Source organism: Piliocolobus tephrosceles, chromosome 11 (genome assembly GCF_002776525.5).
Source record: "Piliocolobus tephrosceles isolate RC106 chromosome 11, ASM277652v3, whole genome shotgun sequence".
In the NCBI taxonomy this organism is placed as follows: domain Eukaryota; kingdom Metazoa; phylum Chordata; class Mammalia; order Primates; family Cercopithecidae; genus Piliocolobus; species Piliocolobus tephrosceles.
The window spans coordinates 38073724-38087705 of record NC_045444.1 but is presented as its reverse complement, the minus strand read 5'-3'; the positions used below and the strand labels follow the sequence as shown (position 1 = coordinate 38087705).

At 41.4% G+C, this 13982-nt stretch overlaps 1 protein-coding gene across 5 annotated transcripts in view; it reads right to left on the bottom strand.

The window, feature by feature from the left end:
- The window catches only part of FMNL2 (formin like 2), a 315818-nt gene that overhangs the window by 246181 nt on the left and 55655 nt on the right, over positions 1-13982 (bottom strand). The window lies entirely within an intron of this gene.

Genomic DNA, 13982 nt, shown 5'->3' with positions numbered 1-13982 from the left:
AAGAAGTCACAAGGAAAAAAATCACAAGACAACACAACAGCTTTAAGGAAAACTGTGTTGAAGCAATGCTTGCTTTGGGGTTTTTCCAGAGGTAAGCACTGTGTTTTCCAAAGGCAAACAGTTCCCTTTCTCCAGAACAAGGACAGGATGTTGGGGACATGAGTCATTCTGTTGACATTCTAGGTACTGGTCAGTTGGAGGACAGGAACCACATCAGCTTCCTAGAGAGCACAGAAGAAAAATCTGCTCCAAAAAAGACCAGAAAGGAAGATGCGTTGAATGTCAGAAGGACCTTTGCTTCCCAAACCTTTCCAATCCAGCCTTACGATTAATGATAATGCCCAGCTCATTACAGCCAAAGGAGCAAAAACTTATTTCTAGAACCCCAGAGTCCATACAAGCAGCTAGATGCCATGGACAAAACAGCCTCCCAATACCAGTTAAGACCACCAACAATTTACAGCCTCAACGTCTGTTCCCAAGCATGTATCCTTTCTTTCTCAACATGTCAGAATACAGATGTGCCTTTACCAACCATTCTTTCCAGAGACAGGAATTAACAAAGACTGGTAAGAACCCCTGTCAGTTTTTCAAACTGGAGGAAGATGATGAGCAACAGCCTGCAGTACTCAGGGCCTGTGGTAGGGAGGCTCTGCCTATCTTAAGCCACAAATCAACTTGTAGATAGACATCAACACACAATGTTCTCCATCTCATGTTATTTTAACATGTAAGAAAGTGCCACATGTGACCAGCTCATCCTCCTCTTCTCAAAAAAATGTTATATATATAATTTATTCCACACCCACTCTAGGATGGTAGCTAACGGCACCCACTGGATTGAATGATGCAAATAAGGATCCGTTCTGCCTTTGTTGTGTTTAATGCTGCTGCCACTGCCACCACCACCACCACCAATTTTTTATTAGGACCCTGCTGGAGAACTCTGCAAAAAAATTAATCTAAATGTAATCCTTCTGAATCCCTTACCTACATCAGAATTCCATGTCATTCCAAATATGCATTCACTCACTCAGTCATCATTGGCAATCAGATGACATAAGCACCCCATTATGAGTAATTCTGAGGGCTCAAGTTGTAGGAAGAAAGAGAAAATGACACTATCCCCAAAGATGATGTATATTCATTATTTTTTCTATTTTAATTCAGCTTGGTGTCCCCTTTCTCTGTTAAGTGCCTGTGAGCCACCGCAATGCTATGGGATGTGAGGAGATACAAGATAACCAAAAAACAAAATGTTTACATAGGAAAGCCTTGTCCATTGACATGTATTTAATTGAACAAACTGATGACACACAGTAACAGTTGCATTCATTGAAGAGGCATTAATTCATTCAATAAACATGTGAAGTAAAGTGACTTGAGATCTAGAAACTGGTCAGTGATAATTAGGACTAATTAGTACATGGGTCTCCTGATTCCTGGTTCTGGGTCTTTGATTTTTATGGTTTGCAGTAGGATTTTGGACAGTTCACTCAGCTGCCTTAATGGAAGTTCCAATAAGGAACTTCAGATGGAAGTCTGAAGATGTGCTTCAATGTCAAAAAAGGTGGGGGGGGGGGGGGGGGGGGGGGGGGCATGGATTGATAACTAATGTGTGAAGTCCTTTTACATTTATTTATTTATTTATTTATTGAGACAGAGTCTCACACTGTCACCAGGCTACAGTGCAGTGGCATGATCTCAGCTCACTGTAACCTCCGCCTCCTGGGTTCAAGCGATTCTCCTGCCTCAGCCTCCCAAGAAGCTGGGACTACAGGGGCTCACCACCATACCCAATTAATTTTTGTATTTTTAGTAGAGAGAGGCTTTCACCATGTTGGCCAGGATGGTCTCAATCTCTTGGCCTCATGATCCACCCGCCTCAGCATCCCAAAGTGCTGGGATTCCAGGTGTGAGCCACCGCGCCCAGCCCTACATTTATTTCTTATAATTCTGTTAGCTAAAAATCATTTTAGAGGCAACAGGGTCACAAAGGTGACATGAATTGGCCAGCAGAACTGAGACCAAAACCTTTGCTTTCAGGCCACCAAGTATGTGATCTGTCACTACTCCAACAACAGGCAGAAAGCATCACAAAGGCACATAAAAAGTCAAAGAGGTATTCTGTAGTGCCAGAAAGGAAGTACTAAAAAAAAATGAGTGTATACCAATAAAGGGACACAGAAGCCAAGTAAGGAGCTCCCAACAGTCAAAGCTGAAACGATTCAAACAAAATGAAGCACTATTAGATTCTAATGCAAAGGATAAAATCAACATCCATGAGTCCACACTGATACAAATGACTGAATAAGTAAATGGGGAAGGAGAGACAAATCTCCCAGGCAGAAGAATTCCAAATAACTTAAATAGATCCTCCTCTCTCAACGTCCCACTCCTCAAGTGTACGCTGTACACAGTGACGTCCTTCCGAAGAGGACAGAGCTGTTTGGGTTTTTGGTTGTTGTTTTTACAGTTTTGTGGGGCTTTTTTCTTTTTTTTTTTAACAGTTTACAGTAGAGAAACTTGGCAAACGCTACCTCCGCCAAGTGCTCAGGATCAGCATGTGATAAGTCACAGTGATATGTGATGAAAATGGCACTTTACCTCTGTCATCTTCCCCCTCGAAGTCCACAACCCCAGTTTAATTGACGCAGAAAACCAACAGACAAATCTCAATTGAGGGGCATCCTACAAAACACCTGACCAGCACTCCTAGAAACTATCGAGGTCATCAAAAACAAGGAAAGTCTGGGGCACTGTCACAACCAAAAATACCCTGAGGCTCCACGACAACTAAATGTGACGCGACGGGATGCCGGGACCGAAAAAGAACATTAAGTATCAACCGAGGAAAGGTGAAGAAAGCACAGACTTCAGCTAATTCTAAGGTATCCGTATGGGCTCACTGAGTCAATTGAGTGATGAACATACCATTCTAATTTAAGATAGTAACGGGGGAAACTAGATACAAGGTGTGTGGGAATTCTCTGCACTATAGTCTCATTTTTCCCATGCATCTGAAACCATACTACAACAAAAAGTTTATTTTTAAAAAAGTCGAAGAGGAAGGAATGAGAGAGCTGTGTGCGAGGGAGAGCAGATGAATGAACCTGGCAAAATTCATTTTGGCAGCAACTGTCCTCGCACCTTCCTACCCTCGCTTTCCTGTCTTCATGGACCAGTAAACATCAAGAAAGATGTTTCTTGATGAAACATCAAGAATTCTGAAGGCAGAATTCAGTTGAGGTCTCAATTTGCTCCTGGTAAGAGCCGGGCCACACTCAGAGGGTAGGCCAGTTTTATTCAGTGACCAGAGATCCAATAGACACTTTCTGCTCTTTTCCAACAGGGAAAGGATCCTACAGCCTGCTCCCCAAAAACAGCAGGGAATGTGCCTGGCCTGCGAAGGAAAGATAGTTCATGGCGGTTCCCCTCCACCCTGCCCTCTGACTTAGAGCACACCTGTTCATATTTTCAGGTTTCACCACTATTTACAGATGAGAACAACCCTTAGCATTTATGGGCTTTGAAAATATTAAACACAACATCTGAAACTACCTAAAAATAGTTCAGTTTTTCCTCCACCTCTCTCTTTCTGGTCAATTTTCAAGTTTTATGAATAGTGTATTAGGCCAAACTGATTATAATAACCACTTCATCAAGCACCTGTCAGAAATGAACTTTAGGCTCAAAAGCAGGAGAGGAGCACCTGGAGAACTCTAAGAAATGGAAAAAAGCCCCAACCTGAATCAACAGCCTCCCCTCCACTGCCCTAACAAGCACACCCAAATCCATGGCCAATCTCTAAATAAAGATGTCAAATGAAACTGTGAATGCCGCTGACACAGTCATGAACTTATTCTTTGATATCTTGCACAGATTAAAGCTTTTTGCCTCCAAGCACTTCTCTTTCCCGTTTCGAGATCAAAAAGGAAGAATTCTTCAAGCATAAATGACAGGTGGGATTTCAATTCATAACTCATGGGCATCTACCAGGTGAAAAGGCAGTATGGTGGGTATGCAGAAACCACTAGGACTGTGTACACCTCCTGTGTCACTTCATTTGGAGGGGTGAGATGTCCGGCGTGAACTTTTAGGGACCTTTATTAGGACACACATTTATTTTCTTTGACAGGACACATTTAAATTAATAGCTTCTCCTAAAAGCATTGAAGAACTATATAGGGACTTCTGTAAAATAATACTTTTTGAAACTGATAAATTCCCCAAACTTCCAGAGCTAAAATTCCCTCCACTCCACCCCACCCCAATGTTCATAAATGCAGTCACGTCACAGGCCCAGGCCTGTTGAGAGCTACAATGAATAGTCTTACCAGTTCACACTTCTCCCAGTACAGGAAACTGTTTCACAGGATAATTCCCAACATCTTCCTACACTTAACTTTATTGAGAACTGAGTCACAAACTGCTTGCAGCCAAATGAAGGTTTAACCCTTTTGTTGGCATTGCCTGCCTCCAATTCCTCCCTGGCTGTGGTTTGGACAGGATACACGTGGGAAGGAAAAAGAAAGAAAGAAAACTACAAAATCATTACCCCTAAAGCAGTGGGGCTCAACTATGGGTGACTGCCCCCCAGGGTATATTCAGCAGTCTACAGACATTTTTGGTTGACATAATTGGGAAGAGGCAGTGCTACTCATTGTTACCCAGTGGCATACAGTGGGCAGGGACCAGGGTGCCGCTCAGCATCCTACAAAGCACAAGACAGACCTACGACATAACAGTTATCTGGTCCCAAATGCATGAACAGGGCTAAGGTTAAGAAACCTTGTTCTAAAGCCATAAAGGAAACAAACTGCACAAGAAAACAGGTAGGTAGAAAAATATAAGTTATGCTGATTCCTCCTCCCCACTCTTTGCAGCATCTTCCTTCTGCCCCTAAAATTTAAGCTTTGCTCATAAGGCCGTATCTTCTGCCTGCTTCCCTTAAATCTCTAAAAGAGCATTCTTTATTTTTTTTATTTTTTATTTTTTTGAGACCGAGTCTGGCTCTGTCACCCAGGCTGGAGTACAGTGGAGTGATCTCAGCTCATTGCAACCTCCTCCACCTCCTGGATTCAAGGAATTCTCCTGCCTCAGCCCACAGAGTAGCTGGGACTACAGGCGTGTGCCACCACATTCGGTATTTGTTATCAGACAGAGTTTAGCCGTGTTGGCCAGGCTACTCTTAAATTCCTGACCTCAAGTGATCTGCCCACCTCGGCCTCCCAAAGTGCTGGGACTACAGGCATGAGACACTGCGCCTGGCATATTCTTTGTTTTTCAACCCACTTTCTATATGTTGCCATCTCCAATCTCTGTCAAAGACGTCTAATTTTATGATTGATCACTTGCCGTGATCAACCTCCAACTCAACTCATCAAAACAAAATGCATCATCAGGGCTTCTAAGTCGACTCCACTGCTGCCTGTCTTGTTTCAGTACATGTCACACCACTTTCCCCATGACCCAGGTTCAAAACCCAAGAGCCACTCTCATTCTACTTCCTCGCCACCTATCTACTCACACAGTTTTGCTCAGCACTCTTCAACCAATAGCTAGCACTTTGCCTGCCACATAGAACTCACCCAAATATCTAATACATACAGAAATACTATTAAAGACATTAAGTCTTTTAATAATTAACTGCTAATTAACTGCTTCCTCATTTCCCAGCCTCCCAATCGAATCGATTGCAAAGCCTTATGAATTCTGCACCAAGGTGTAAAGGCATCAACACAAGTGCCCTCCCTAAAGTCTAAATGACCTAATCCATTCCCATACCAATGGCAGATCAATCTTCCTCAAGCACAATCCCCATTATGTCACTATTTCACCCCCAATCCCAGAAAAAAAACTTGTCAACAGCCTATCAAATCCTTCCACCTCCACCTTGACACTGGCAGGTAGGTTCCATGTGTACAACACTCCACCTCAGGTTCTCCATCCAGGCTTTTGTCTCCTACTTCCTTTCAATACTATGAAGAAAACACTTAATAAGCTGCTCCTCACCCACGTCCAGAGGGACCAGCATCTATTAAAAAGGCACAGCAGAGACCATCCGGGGCTCAGAAACTTCTCTAGGCATCCCCCTTTCAACCATCATTTCAAACATCCTCTGTCATCCTGTGCTGACACCTTCTACTCCTCCACAACTTTTATTTGGATTAGTCACCTGCCTTCTGGTTTCACTTCTCTGTCAATGTACAGCCTCCAACGCTGCCACGTGGCAACCCTGGGCAGAGGAAGCCTCACCTCCAAACCCGACCTCAGGTCTGGGATCCTAGCAACAGCTCAGGGTCCAGGGGCAGCTTCTAGGATTGGTTGTCACACACCCAGTATTCTTCAGAAAGCCAGTGAAGCTGTCTGCTGCTCTGGGGCAGCACCCAAGTGTTCCTGTCTCCATGGCCACCACGTTCTCTCTTCGGCTCCCATGTCTACCTCTCCACAACACACTCAATTCCTGCCATGCCCAGCTCAAATGGCATCTTCTCCCTGAAGCCTGTCCTAATTTTCCTACCCAAACCAAATACAATTGCCTTCTCCTCTCAATCATCTGGTCGTGTTCACCCTTTTTAAAAATAAGTATGTTATGCTTTGTATTACATGGTATCAGTTTCTCTCTTTATGCCTCAGCCAACTGTATCACTTACTAGCTGTGCGGTCTCAGATAAATCAATCCTCTATACTATTTCTTTATGAATAAACTAGAGATAATGGTGCGTATCTCATAGCTGTGTATAGAAGATAAAGCCAGATAAAATGTACATGTGGCTAAAACAGTGCCTGTGCAAGCAAATGCTACCTATCATTCATGTTTTACCTCCCTCAGGACTTAGAAAAGCCTTACATGTTAATCGCTCAAAAAAAATGAGCTGAATGTTAATTTAGTCATCCAAAATTCCAATTACTAGAGACCTGGCAGAAAAGAAACAAGCATTTCTTGAGGACCTACCGAGTATACCAAGCAATATATAAAGCATCTTACACAGGAGAATTTGTAATTCTCACATCTCCTTGCACTTGGTATCATTCCTATTTTACAGTTGAGGACTTACAAATTAGGTACTTAGCCTCAAGTTGTATAACTCATCATATAAAAAATCTTTTCACACAGCCCACTACCTCCATAACACGGAATTTGCCTTATTCACAGGCTAGACAGCAACATAGCCTGGGGGATACAATAGGGAATAACACTTCAGCAAGTTCGCAGGCCAGAGCACAATATGCTGAGGCTTTTATTTTTATTTATTTTTTTGAGATGGAGTCTCACTCTGTTGCCCAGGCTGGAGTATAGCGGCTCAATCTCGGCTCACTGCAAAACCTCCACCTCCCAGGTTCAAGCAATTCTCCTGCCTCAGCCTCCCACGCCTGGGATTACAGGCACCTGCCACCACGCCCAGCTAGTTTTTGTATTTTTTAGTAGAGATGGGGTTTCACCATATTGACCAGGTTGGTCTTGAACTCCAGACCTCAGGTGATCCGCCTGTCTCGGTCTCCCAAAGTGCTGGGATTACAGATGTGAGCCACTGCCTCCAGCCGAAGCTTTTATTTTTTTTAAACCAATGACAACACTGGCTCACAGAGAAGAATGACATAGAAATCAGAAGTTTACGGATTTAGTGGTGTTGTGTCCACTTATCTTGAAAGACCTGACCCTGATGGATAGAAGGACCAAAAGAAGGAAAGGTCCATGCTGCTGGGTGTGCAAACAAAAGAAAAAAAAAAGGAGGAAGAAAGGGAGAAAAGTAAAGTAGAAGGGAGGAGAGAAGGAGAAAAAGGGAAAACGCCAAGCCACCTGCCTTGGCCAGGAAACTCCCTGAGGTTCACAACCTGAAAGTGTCCTATCACTTTCCCCAGCATGTCTCATTTTGTTTATTTTCTTAAATCATACCAGAAAATTTAATTTCTCTCTTTTGATGTTTTTTATTCTGAAAAGTACATGAACAATTCCAGCGGGGTAATTCTGACATCCAAAAACCTCATTTTTTTCTTCCTGGCTCAGACAGATAAAAGGAAAGGAACTCAATTATCCTAATAATTTCCCTAAGTCCCCCCGCCCCCCACCTACATTATGCTCATCCAGTTTCCTTGCAAAATACCCAGGTGAACCATCTGTGCTTGTGACTTTTTAAAATTCTTCACACTGAAGTTCTTTCATTTATTAATGAAAAAAAACAAAAACAAAAACACGTCTTCTCAATTTTCCTCCATGCACGTCCCAGGCAAAGCAAGATTTGGTGAACCCTAACATCCTTAGGTAAAGCAACATTAAATCCAAAATACACATAACCTTAATAGATCTTTTTCCATCGGTCAATTTTACAATAATGCTAATTGCAATTTTAAAGGATGACAACATCTTCTGGGTGAGCCACAGAAATAATATATTTAGTCTACAAATTCATGGAATAGTGAACAACATGCCAAGTGCATTCCACTTCCATAGTCTTATGATTCTTTCAGCAAGACAGGCATTTTGAGAGCTTTAAAAATAATGATGAAGGGTTGAGGGGGGGGCATAAGTTTTTTTTTAATGATGGAATTTAGGTAATGCTCTTTGAACAACTGTTACTCCAAATGGCAAGCAGAAAGTCACATGAGCATGAATTTAAGACGAAAGAACATCTATACAAAAAGTAATTTCCCACTTATTTTAAATCTCCCTTGCAAAGGGGAGAGGGGGAAGAGGGGAGAATTAAAGCCTGACTTAAATAAAAACATACTTGTTAACTGGAAAAGAAAAAGAAATAAGACAATGTCTGAAATGTGAAAGATGTCCAGAGGCATGGAAGTTTGCCCTGCTATGCAGGACTCATCTAAGCCAGGACCTCACAGGCTCTCTGAATACATGTTATCTTCAGAAATGAGCAGGAGAAGTAGAAATGAACTACCAGAGTTATAGATTGTTAAGCAGCAGCCTTGGATTTCATTCTAGGTTTGGCAAACATTGAAATAAAGAACTGGCAATGACAAGACTGCCCACTGTATTAGATCAAGAAATTACGAGTCAGTTCTCTAAATTTAGTAGCTAGACTCATTCCTGTTTGACTTTTCAAGTCAGTTCAGCCCAAATAGCAAGTATACTATATGACTTCTAAGGCAGAAAACGGAAAACTAATTCCCTCCCATGAAAATCAGAATTCTATCCAGCCAAGTCCTTCTAGTTCCCCCAATGTGGAAACACTTAGCAACGACTGTTCAAATGCTTAGCTCAGTTCTAAGACACTAAAAGAAAGGAGAGGGGAGGGATGTGGGTGCAGGAGTTCATTTTTGCAGAAATGCCATGATTAAACAACAAGGCTTACATTTACAGAACCACATTAAAGACTTCAGAATCCCATTCACTCTCTATAAGTGACAAATACGCTTAAGCAAGGACTTTCTGACTCTGTCGAAAGACAGCAGCTCTTAAGAATTATTTTAAAAACAAAACAAAAGATTCCACATGACTGTTTTGCCTTCCCCCTCCCCCCACACACACACTTCCCAACTTCTTTTATCCAATTCATCTCACAGTTGGGTCTTTGGTTGAAGCATATTTGAAAGAGGAGGATAAAGCCTGAGCCAATTATCCAAAGAACAAACTGTCTTCCGTTAAAGGCTTATAAAAATAAATTTGGCTTACAAAAAGAAATTCAAGGAGATTTCCAAACTGTCCTCTCAATTTCATGTGAGCCGGTTGATTTTTTTAGTCATTCCTATTTTTCTCCAAATTCATACTGGGTGGGGAAGTTGAACAAGAATTCTAAGTGTACCATTGTAGTCTAGCTAAACAAAAACATAGGTTTCAAATTTCAAATCACATCACAACTAATTTAACTTTTAATTTGAAGGGACTGGTCCAGATAGTAGCTGAGAATCATTGTGGAGACATAAAATGGGAACAAGTATCCTAAAAAAGCTAACAGGCCATCTGGGGCATAATCTAGCAATGAATCTCATCGAAACCCAATGTCCCCTAGAATGAAGATTTTCCTCTTCAGATTAAGACATTTAGTTCTATCTCTTGCCTAGAGCTTGATGGCAAGCTGTACTTTCTGTCATCTGTACCCTAAGCACTACTCATCTCTTTAACTGTTGTGTGGGGTTTGCCACCTCATGTCCCACAGCACCATGGCAACCCAGTTGAACATACAGACATTTCCAATTCTGAAAGAACACTCTCACCGGAAATACGGGCTGACCGGAGCAGGACTTCTGCAGCGGGACTGTCTACTGTGAACCAAAGAATTACAAAGAAATGTTAACAGATTTTTTTTTAATTTACAGCTTTGTGGAAAAATGAGTTAAGGCAAATCCATCCTTGACACTCTAACAGCATTCCTGGTTCAGCAGGAATAACTGTTAGTGCTGTCAGAAAATAAAAGCATGCTATCTATTCTTTATAGTCAACTGAATTGGGAACAGACAAATTTTTCAGTCTCGGAGCAAGAAAGCCATTCCTGCAAATTTGGTTTTGTAATTTTCAGCAGATCAGGGTTTTGCTTATCCTCAAATTACATTTTAGGTCACTTCAACAACCTAAAAGGCTAGAAATAAAAGGACATTCTTGTCCAGTCTTATATGGTAACCTGTGATAAGCAAGTCATTTTACTTATCACAAATTTGAGTATGTCTTCCAAAGGCCAAAAAAAAACAAAACCCAACAGTTAATGTTGTGTAATATAAACTATTAATTGCACATTTCTTTCCTAGTGTGGGAGATCAAGTTGTCATTCTTCATTTAAGAGAGAAAAAAAAAAAAGTTTGGGCGCAGTGGCTCACGCCTGTAATCCCAGCACTTTGGGAGGCCGAGGCGGGTGGATCACGAGGTCAGGAGATAGAGACCATCCTGACTAACACGGTGAAACCCCATCTCTACTAAAAATACAAAAAAATTATCTGGGTGAGGTGGCGGGCGCCTGTAGTCCCAGCTTCTCGGGAGGCTGAGGCAGGAGAATGGCGTGAACCCGGGCGGCGGACCTTGCAGTGAGCCGAGATCGCGCCACTGCACTCCAGCCTGGGCATATAGCAAGACTCTGTCTCAAAAAAAAACTCAAACTTTTTTTTCAGAGAACAACTCTTTCCACATGTATCTATTAATATTATGCCTATAAGAGTTCTGAATTTCCTGTGGATGCCAGCTCACATGGAAACAGATGAGCCAAGAAGAACTAAGAGGAACTCATGTCACAGGTTGGTACCATACTTCTTAAACATAAATGAAAACTGGGAAAATTATCATGCTGTAAATCTAGGATCAAAGGTACCCAAAGCACAGTTAGTGAACCCAGTACTAACCAGGGGAATTCAAAAACAACCCACAATTGGTTTGCTGCTTGCAAAAAAATTAAATTTAGACTTCCAAATCACACTATACGCAAATAAATTCCACATGAATAAAGGCGAATGCTTTAAAAAACATGTCTCTAAAGCTAAAATTAAGTCGTGTATTTTTGGATATGATCGTTAGTAAGAACATTCTAACTTTCAGAATCATGACAAAAATGGCCAGAAATTTAAAATGTGATGTTGTAAGAAATTTAAACTTCTGTAGGCCTAAAAAATTTATCTAAAAAAGGAAGTGAGGAAAATAGTCAAAACAGATTAAATGAGTTATCATCTATTACAAGGGTCAGCAAACTATGGCCCACTAATCAAATCCAGCCCACCACCTGTTCTTCTACAGCCCATGAGCTAAGAATGGTTTTTACATTTTTAAATGGTTGAAAAAAATAAAGAGGAATGATACTCCAGGGCATATAAAAACTATATAATATTTACATCTCAGTGTCCATATGGGAACACAGCCATCCTCATTAGTTGCCTATTGTCTAAGGCTGCTTTCACCCTACAGAAGCTGTGTGGCTCACAAAGCCTGAAATGTCTATTAGCTGGTCCTTTATAGAAAAAGTTAGCTAACCCCTGACCTATTACACAAAGAGCTCATGCATATGAAAAACAGTAAGACCCAATAAATAAATAGCAAAGGAGATTTTTTAAAGTAAAAGAAAAATACAGGAAAAAAAGAAAAAATAGAAAATGTTCACTTTCACCACCAAATGAAAAGACTCTCTTTGGCCTATCAGATCAGGAAAGATCTGTGGAAAAGTCAACACACATTGGACAGTCAAACAAGAGCTAAGAAGCTGCAGGTGGCACTCTAAATATGTCTGACCCTTTCAGAATGCAATGCGGCAAAGAGAAACAAGTCTTCGAAAATGTCTATAACTCTCTTCTCACCTATCCTACGGACATAACCTCAAATATAGGCAAGTCTATAAACAAAGATATTTATTATGGTATCTTTAATACAATGAAAAACCAGTAGCAATTTCATAGGTTTCCCTCTGTTTTGAGAGTCATGGGTGTTGTTTCTAAGTATGAATGTATCTGAAATTAAGACGTATCTTATAATCATGCACATTAAATGCGCTATGTGTTTCCTCATGTGAAAGTGTTGACACCACAGTGTCTTACCTGTACTTTTAATCAACAGTGTCTCACATGTACTACCTAGAGGCAACTCACACAGTTCCAATGAAGACATCTGATCAAAGGACTATTTACAAAGATGGGGGAAGGGTGAAGAGTACCACAGGGGCATTCAGGTAGAAAGTGACTCGAAGCATCAAGGACAGGAAAGTAACCTGCTGGAGGCCTGAAAGAGGACCTACCAGGCAAGAGTGGTTTCCTGGTGGGACACAGCCACTGACAAAACTGCAGCAGAGAGCAGAGATGTGGCGACTGGCAGCTCTCTCCCCTCCCACTCTTAGTTCTCCTCAAGTTTCCCCTTGGCCAATCCAGTTAGAAGCCAGAGGGCAAGGAAGCCTGGAGGATCCATCTTTCAGTCAGCACCACCGCCCACTCCCAAAAGGAGGGCAGACAATAGGTGAGAGGGGGTGTTACGGTTTGAATGTGTCCCTTCCAAAATTTAGGTGTTGCCAAAGTGATGGTATTTACAAGTGGAGCCTTTCAAGGTGATTAAGCCATGATGGCTTCTCCCTCTCAATGGGATTAGGGCTCTTATAAAAGAGGCTTCACTCCACATTTGGACGACTTGCCCTTATGCCTTCTGCCAGATAAGGATGCGGCAAGAGGGCCCTCACCAGACCAAATGCTGGCACCTCAATCGTGGACGTCCCACTCACCTCCAGAACGGTGAGAAATAAAATTCTGTTCCTTATAAATTACCCAGTCTCAAGTATTCTGTCACTGCAGCACAAAACAGACTGAAACAGGAGGAAAAAAGGACTAACCATCTCAGTCATTCTCCAAATCACCCCACAGAAAAGATGAAAAATGCATTCCCACTGTGGTGAGTCGGGGGAGAGAAAAGTCAATCTCAAAGTCTTAATTTCACCAAAATCATCCACTAAATCAGGATCCAAGTGGCTTTGGTCACCTCAAACAGAACTCTGACAAAGGAAGATGAGAAAACAGGGGTTTGAAAAGCCAAATATTTTAAATTTATAAAAGAAACCACTTTCCACAATGTTTAGGTACAACGAAGATATTAGGCAAATAGCTACCATGTTGGGTAGGTGAACCTCATTTAAACAATATGAAAATAGTACAAAAATTTGAAATTAAAGAATGAATGATTGTAAATAGCAAGGAGGGTGGCCATCTTGCAAATGAATCAAGGGGTTGGCAAGGTTAAGGATGCGAATAGATCCTAAGGTAGATGTTTTGGAGACAATATGGGTTGGAAAAAAAAAATCAATTTCTAGCTCCCAGTCTTCTGTATCTTTTAATTCACTGTTTCTGGTCAGAGTTTGGTAAGGGCTCTAGCCAGCGTAATTTCATTAGGAACATAAAGAGTTTAGGAGTCTAGAAAAAGGCCAATTTTAAGGGCTCAAAGAGCAACATTATTATTTAATGAATAATGTTACCTTCAGGAAATCTGATACCATAGTTCCAATAACTGTTCTTGCTTCAAGTCACTATATTCAAAACCCCTATCGGGAAATAAGGGAAAGTCAGTGTCTCAT